This window comes from Siphateles boraxobius, unplaced genomic scaffold, assembly GCF_051911475.1.
Source record: "Siphateles boraxobius isolate OS27281-9 unplaced genomic scaffold, OSU_SipBor_1 18, whole genome shotgun sequence".
Lineage (NCBI taxonomy): Eukaryota > Metazoa > Chordata > Actinopteri > Cypriniformes > Leuciscidae > Siphateles > Siphateles boraxobius.
In genome coordinates this window covers 9969371-9977856 of record NW_027508788.1, presented here as the reverse complement: position 1 = coordinate 9977856, position 8486 = coordinate 9969371, and positions in this window count along the sequence as shown.

Sequence of the window (8486 nt, the reverse complement as noted above, 5' to 3'; positions counted from 1 at the left end):
CATCAAACAGCTAGCTGAAAACGGAAGCAAGAAAATCAAGTTTCAAGTTTTTTTTTTTATTGAACTATTTACTGCAAACACGCTGTGTGAATCAGCTGAAATTGGCCGAGATCAGACTCGGGGTTAATCTAGCAGGTTGACCTTTAGCTGCAAAGCTACATTTATGTTCACAGTTAAGTTGTGCTTACCACTTTGTCAACATGAGCTTTTAAAGTTATTTTTTAACACTTCGGTGAACCGTGTCACTTAGAGAGAAAAAATGACTATGAAACCACAGGCGGAGGTGAGGGCGGGGATTAAATCACGGTTCAAACTCCAAACTACAAGTTGTGGCATGTCAAATGCTTTGCAAATACAAATTCACTGAGAATAAAATATATGTGGTTACTGGCTTCGCAAAATTACCCCAACACATCAGGCATTAGCCTATATAGGTAGGCTATTGTGTGGAGCCTGTATATTTCACAGTTCATAACCATAAGTGACATATGGGTAACACTTTAGAATACTGTTCTACCCTTAATTAACAACTACAGAGGAACGAATGAGTAACGCACTCTTAACATTCAAGTAACTATACTATTAACAAACAAGAAACTCTGATTAACAAATTAGTAAGAAATAGCACTCAGTTTAATGTGGTAGATCACTATTACCAAACTATTTTTCATACATCCCAGAGGACTACTAGATCTACTACCGGTATATACATGTTCATAATTCACATGAATAATCCATAATGTATAGGCCTAATTAATTCTAAAGTGTAGGTAATAACCCACTATGACTCAAATATCAAAAAATCCCTTACGAAAAATAAGTACGCCTACTTAAAGTTAATTTTCTTATATCTTAAGTAATGTTCAAGTTTATTTTTAAGTATACTTTATCCTACTTTACCCGGCTCAATCCAGACGGTTGTCATGCTGATCCGCTGGGGAGACCGTAGCCTACTGTGGTTGCAGCCGTTGTGTGTGCTGATCATTTTTTTTACAGTCTATGGTGCCAGGAGATTCACATCACCATATGGAAAGAAGCGTAAATGGATGGAGAAGCATAGGTTACTGTAAAGCTACGTCTAGTTGGTGCTTATCTTGGCGAAAGCCAAGTACAAATCAGCATTAAGTTTTAACTCTCGTGTAATGGAAATAATTTATGTAGTAGTAAGTATACTTACTTGTAGTAAACTTGTAAGTGTAGCTACTATTTCAATACTGCTTGGGACTAAATTGGCCCACTTTTAGTAAAAGTATACGTTTAAGTGTAACATACTGTAACCGTAGTAAACTTTAAGTACACAACTAGGTTTCTAATTTGTAACGCGTCTGTAATACAAGTGAACTTATAAGTATACTAGTAGTTTACTATTTTAATACAAGTGGTACATTTTTATACTGTATACTTATAAAATACTGCAAGTATTTAGTATACTGCAAGTATACTTGTCGGTTTACTTTAAGTAAACATAACATTATATTTGACTATTTATGTATTATTTTTGCACTTGCAGTACTACTATGTTCAAATGTAGATATTATTTTTTAAGTATACTTTATCCTACTTTACCCGGCTCAATCCAGACGGTTGTCATGCTGATCCGCTGGGGAGACCGTAGCCTACTGTGGTTGCAGCCGTTGTGTGTGCTGATCATTTTTTTTACAGTCTATGGTGCTGACGCGCCAGGAGATTCACATCACCATATGGAAAGAAGCGTAAATGGATGGAGAAGCATAGGTTACTTTAAAGCTACGTCTAGTTGGTGCTTATCTTGGCGAAAGCCAAGTACAAATCAGCATTAAGTTTTAACTCTCGTGTAATGGAAATAATTGATGTAGTAGTAAGTATACTTACTTGTAGTAAACTTGTAAGTGTAGCTACTATTTCAATACTGCTTGGGACTAAATTGGCCCACTTTTAGTAAAAGTATACGTTTAAGTGTAACATTACTGTAACCGTAGTAAACTTTAAGTAGGCCTACACAACTAGGTTTCTCATTTGTAACGCATCTGTAATACAAGTGAACTTATTCGTATACTAGTAGTTTACTATTTTAATACAAGTAGTACATTTTTTAGTTTAAGTGTGATCTCAGTAAACTACTAGTTTAGTATACTGCAAGTATACTTGTACGTTTTCTTTAAGTAAACATAACATTATATTTGACTATTTATGTATTATTACTACTATGTTCAAATGTAGATATTATTTTTTATAGGCCTAACTGAAAAATACCTTTAACAGTACTTCTTTTTTTATCAATAAAATAAATTTTATCATAAAGAAAGGCAACATTTTAAACAAAAAAGTTGAGAAAATTACTTTAGTGTCAAAGACTACGACTTGTCTACGATCTACTCTAAGACTACGATCTACTCCATCTGTGTTTTGATCATCTTTCTGAATCTGATCAAAACACAGATGGAGTAGATCGAGTCCAACACACCCAAAGCTTCACAGTCGTTTTCTCTTCATGGGTTTGAAATTTCATTCGAACATTAAGCAGTTTTGATTTGCTGTTTAATGTTTGATGACCACGTTATTTTACATTTGCCTGAGCAATCTTCTATAGGCCCAATCCCAATTCGCATACTATCCATCCTAAATAGTATTCGAAAATAGAATTAAAACAGATGAACGTGCTACTACATTTCTCTCCGAAACGGTAGGAAATCAAATTAGATTGAATGGAGGATTTTAACTGTGATGAGATGATTGACAGGGCAGTTCACGGTGACAGGATGCACGCAACAGATCTGTCCGTTAAAGATGACGTGATATTATGTCCCAAAGCTTGCCTACTCTTTTGCTACACATTCAAAAGTATGTACTTTTTCTTCACAAAAAGAGTATATACTTTTAGGTTGTAGTATAAGTGGGCGAATTGGGACTGGGCCTATCACTTGTTTCATCTTCTTCTTCTCCTGTGTTTTGATCCGGAGATTCTGTACTAGAAGATGTGTCATAGCGCCTTCTACCGTATAACAGTGAAAACATGGATAGCTGGAAAATTCAGTCAATGGTAGAGAAAGAGTAAAGTAGAATTAAAGAAAATTCCAATGTACACTACCAGTGGACTAACCTACACAAAAATTCAGATACTCAGAATTAGAAACATATTTGTTTTACATCAATATTCTAATCAATATTTTCAAACAATGTAAGTTTCATATGAAAGGCTATGTAAAAAATATATATTTGATAGGCTACTCAATCAAAAGATTTAACACAACTACAAGCCAACTGTACTGTGAATATTTAATTATACTTTTAAGTATATCTTGATCAAAAGATTGAGTACAGGCCAAATTGGACTTTTCTCTCAGTATAATCAAGTACACTTAAGTGTAATTTTAAGTATATTTCTGAGAAGTATATACAATGTAGACTGAAAGTATACTTTCTTATTTTTAGTTTAAAAGAAGTATACTAATGGAACACTTGAATAAACTTCTATTTTTTAAGGGATTACCAAATCCTTCAGAAGGATTTACTTATTTGGATCAGTATTCTAAAGTGAAAAACTCTAGTTATGACTGGGAATAATATTATTATTAATAATGATTTTTATTATTTTCCCGCAGTTAGAATTAAGAACATTTTGAGCATGTAGCTGCCATGTGGCTTCATTGGCTTCATTGTAAGCAGCTTATCACTTTGTGGATACGCAAGATGATACTATAACCCCACACAAGGTCCAATATCAATATTTTCTTCTATTTCTGGAGGATTTTCGAAAGTGAGTAGCGAGAGGAAACCGCAGCAGAGGTCAGGGATGGCGTGGGTCTCCTGTGAGCCCCCAAGCGCCACTGATAGTTGCACCTGATACAGAGAGTCTCCACTACAGTTACCCTTGTCAGAGCATCTGCATGGAGCTCCTTATTCTATGGTATGGAATCAGCATGCTTAAGGGAACAATCTACAGCATCATTCTAATAATCCACTCGTTAATTACAGACGAGAGAAGAAAGCCAGGCGTTCTGGTCCATTTTACTAATGTTCAATATGAAAGTGCCGCTACACGAGACACTTAGGTGGCCCCAAGGGCCTCAAACACACACACACACACACACACACACACGCACGCACGCACGCACGCACGCACGCACGCACGCACGCACGCACGCACACACACACACACACACACACACACAGAAATGCACACCCTCTCTTTATCAGCATATTGGATCAGCACCAGGGGACTGAAATTAACATTCATTAGTGGTTGCTCTGGGAAGGGTATATTTACAGGAGGAGTGCAGTATTCTTACGGATGTGTGTGCGTAGTTCGTTCATCATGCCGTGTGTTTCCCAGCCTGTAGGTTTTCCGTTCTTCACCGGCTCCGTCCCGCTTTGCAGCAGTCGCCAGCGGTCTGATGTCTTTGAGAGCTGCTTTATGTACCGAGTGCCACATTGAAACTTCATTACGACATCAGATTCTGCTATAAGACCAGCCCATGTCACTCTCTCCGTTTGTGTTCATTCAGTCATTGACCTTCATAAACGCAAATGAGTTTATCTCTGTGATGGAAATTGCGCTATGATAAAAGCGAAAGGCCTTGATTGAGGTCAGAGGAGGGAATGAAAATGTAAGAGTTACTGAGATGAAGACGAGGCTGTCAGAAAAGATAGTTGGAGCTTTATGTCATGCTCCATTCTGGGCCAGTCACTTCACTGACATTGAAAAGAAGTCATCATTACTGGCCCAATTGTAATTTGTACTACTATCCTCATCTGAACTGATCAATGTGCAGACCTTTCCATCATTTAAATGTTGTTTATGCTAAAATGCTGCAGTTAATACAATTATTGATACTGCTGTGAGACCATTAAGATGAATATATTGCAGGATCTCCTTCAAACTGTGATAAAGGTCACACTAGCGACCTTTATGTGAATGTGGGATGTGAAGAAGACTCTGACCTCTGAATTTGTATTGTAAAAGGACAATTAGCCAAAAGATAATAAACATCACATTTTTGGAGTGAATTTTTGGACAAGCTTCAAACATGGAGAAAATAGCTTTGCATCATCCTGATCAATATAAAATGAATTTTAAGTATACAAACTACAACTAAGAAATTAAGTCATATGATTTTGTGGTTGTTACGGTGTGCAGGGAAGAAGAGAGACGAGGGTCTGATTCTCGAGCAGTCTTTGTTCCACAAAAACAAAAGAAGATAAAACAAACAGGAAAGCAGATGGCCATATACCAAAAATGAAAACATAAATCCAAAAGGAAGACGAGACCAAATCCACAGAGGGAACAGGAGACACAACAACTTTACTCTGTTGTTTAAAGACAACGACTGACAAACACAGACTGAGGTCATGTTTAAACGACAACGATGTACTGAAAAAAACAAAAAAGTTTTTCCTTTGCTTTTTTCCTGCACAGGCGACAACGTTGTCAAAACAATCCGCGAAAATGATTAAAAACACTGCATTATGATGCCAGGCCAGTAGTTTTGGCACATTGTAAAGAAACACTACATGCCTATAAACTGAACACGTAATAATGCATGCGCATGACGTCACCGTTTTCACAAATTCACGTTTTTGTAGTTTACACAGAGACATGAACGGTATAGGTTTCAAAAATTGCACTTTGAATACTGTTTATAAAAGTTTGCATTTCCAGGCCCCCAAAACACCTTTGTGGTGTAAATGAACGGCAAAAACACATATGAAACGTTTTTCGTTTTCTATTGAAACCGGTGTCGTGTAAATGGCCCCTCAAACACAGGGGTATATATATATACACAGTCTTTGGAAGTAATTAGTTTATATGAACCAATTATGTTTGATGTTTGACGTTATATTTAAGCACTACATTTTTAATATATGTTAGCGCAAATTATCAATTAGAAAGATTTTCTGCATATCACAATGCTATAATATGGCTTTAGGACTTGGAATATAGTTTATTGTAAAATATTGTATTTTTGTCCTTTTTTAAAGCTTGATGGCCTCCGGTCACTAAATGGCTTTGTTGCACAGATAAGTTTAGTGTTCACCTTTAAATGGAAAAAAGAAAGTAGAATGGGTTTGGAAAATCATGAGAGTGAGATAATAAAGAATTTTCATTTTTGTGTCACAATTAAATTTTATTATTTTTGATGACAGTGTGGTCTAATACTAAGTTATGAATTTAGAAAGAAAATGGGATTTTAGCAGAAATACGATGAGTACCATAGTAATTTTTTCAACGGATGAGCAGTTCTTGCATTGTGACACTGATATTGTAGAAGAATTATTATAGATTTATACAGAGATCACAGTTTATAAGCTTGCAAATTACTTTATTATAGAGTCAATTTAACAACAGGAACCATTTCACTCACTTCAGGAAGTGTTCGGCATGTCTCTTTGAACTCCAGAGCCGTTGAAGATGCCCAACAAACTTCATCAAACAGTCATCCAGAACATAACAAAGTCATTATCATTACCGCCCGTAATCAGTTACGACACTCTGCGTTTGATCCAGAGCTTTGGAACCACTTTGAAGACGAAGCTGCACAATGGAAGTCATCCAACATATTCAATCAGCAGAGGCCGCTGGTCCATCCTGGCACATGATCAATACGGCTGACGCGAGACACTCTTCCCTGCATGTGTAATGCCTGTAAGAGGGGCAGGAATGTGTGGGCAGTAAACACTGCAGCTCTGATTGACAGGGCTGGAGATTGGATCTACTCACACCATCTTCCTCCTCCCTCTCTCTCTCCGTCCCTTATCTGTTCACGCCACTTTGCAGTTTTACATCCCAATCTCAACATTTTCATTTCAGCCTTCCCTCTCTCTTCGCAGCCACCGCCTCTCCTCGTCTCTTTCCCGCTGTTCACTTCGACTTGTTTTCCCCCTTCGTTCTTGTGGCGAGGCAAAGCTAATGCATTTGTTTATATCCTTCCTCTTCCACAAATAGAAACTATTACAGCGCCAGCGGTGGGCGTGAGGGTGCATGGCTGATTTTAGTTCTCCGTTCATTCCGGCTGCATTACCGCTCCATAGTGGAGGGTCTATCAATATGGTAGTCGTAGCTGGCGATCATGTAAACCCAGCGCCGCTAAACAGAACCAGGCTGTTCTGTGGCTGATTCAGGCTCTGAGGTTTCGCGCTTAAAGGCAGGGCGTGTAGAGAAGCTCTACCTCCAAGAGTGTTCGATGCTTTATTGTGTTCTCCCCATTAACCGGGGCAATTGAGTGGAATTCACAAGCCTGGAGTAGAAGGACAGAGAGCCGACAGAGTATGTGCAGCTGCAGAGAGTAATGAGATCGTAATTAAATCAAGTTATGGCTGGCCAGGGTTCAGCTGAAAGGGTTATATTGGGTAACCGTGGCCAGCGAGTATGGGCATTCATGCATGCTGGCCTGTGGGTGAACATGTCTTACCTGGGTATGTGGAAGGAAGATTTGAAGAATTGCTCCCTCAGGAATCGACGGCTACAATTCTTCGTGGGTGGAGCTGATGGCTGTAATTTGTACTAAATGGTGGTGAGCTGATAGAAAAGAAGGATGTGTGGAAGTCATGATCATTAGATGGGAACACACACACACACACACACACCGAGTGCTGCTGGCACCCGGCAGGCTCACGGGATGCAAAACAGTGCCGTGCAGGTGTGCAATCAGTGGCAGGTCTGTAATGGGGATATGCAACTAGTTGTAACCCATTTGTTTTAGAGAAAATTCCAGAAAAATAAAACAAAAACCCGGTTCAGTACATTAGATATACGGCAAACATTCCATTTGATAAAAATAAACACATACATAAGCTACCAGCATTTTTTTTTCTCTCACTTTAAAAAACAATCTTATATTCATTGTTTTCAGTCACATGACTGGCATGGAGATCTGGGGGGCAAAACATCCATAAAATTGCAAAACATGCTTGTCCATTTTCAAACTGTTTCAAGCCACAAATATTTGGATCACCTGTTTCCATCTGAGAAAACAAGTACCGTGCAGTTAAGCATATTCTGAGCTCATCTGTTCACCTGTATGCATTATCAATCAGGTGTATACTGAATTTGGTCTGTAATATAAATGTCTTAGTACATTAGTACTTAGTACAAAACTAGTAAAAATAGGTGCGTTCACACCATTTCGTAATTACCGTGCACAGCATTTCAACATGTAAAAGCATTCACATCCTAGCAGAGCTCGTTAATTACAACTTGTAAGCTGGGAATTTTGTACCACATGATCGCTACAGATTCATTTAGGAGTTTATAATATTGCCGTAGAAACACACACAAAAAAAAACGTACAGCTCGGAGTAGAATGTCACGTGTTGAATCTCGAAATTACAATTTTTACGACATGGCATGCTGCAAATAACTGGCCGGCAGTGGAGGGAAGCCTTGTATTGACCTTATTTTTAACGGAAATGAAAGCGAGGCTATGAGGGATAGGCATACATCTCTTCAGTTGGTTGTACTGTTATTTAATGTGTTTTTGGATTGTTCTGCTGATGAAACACCGCAAAAA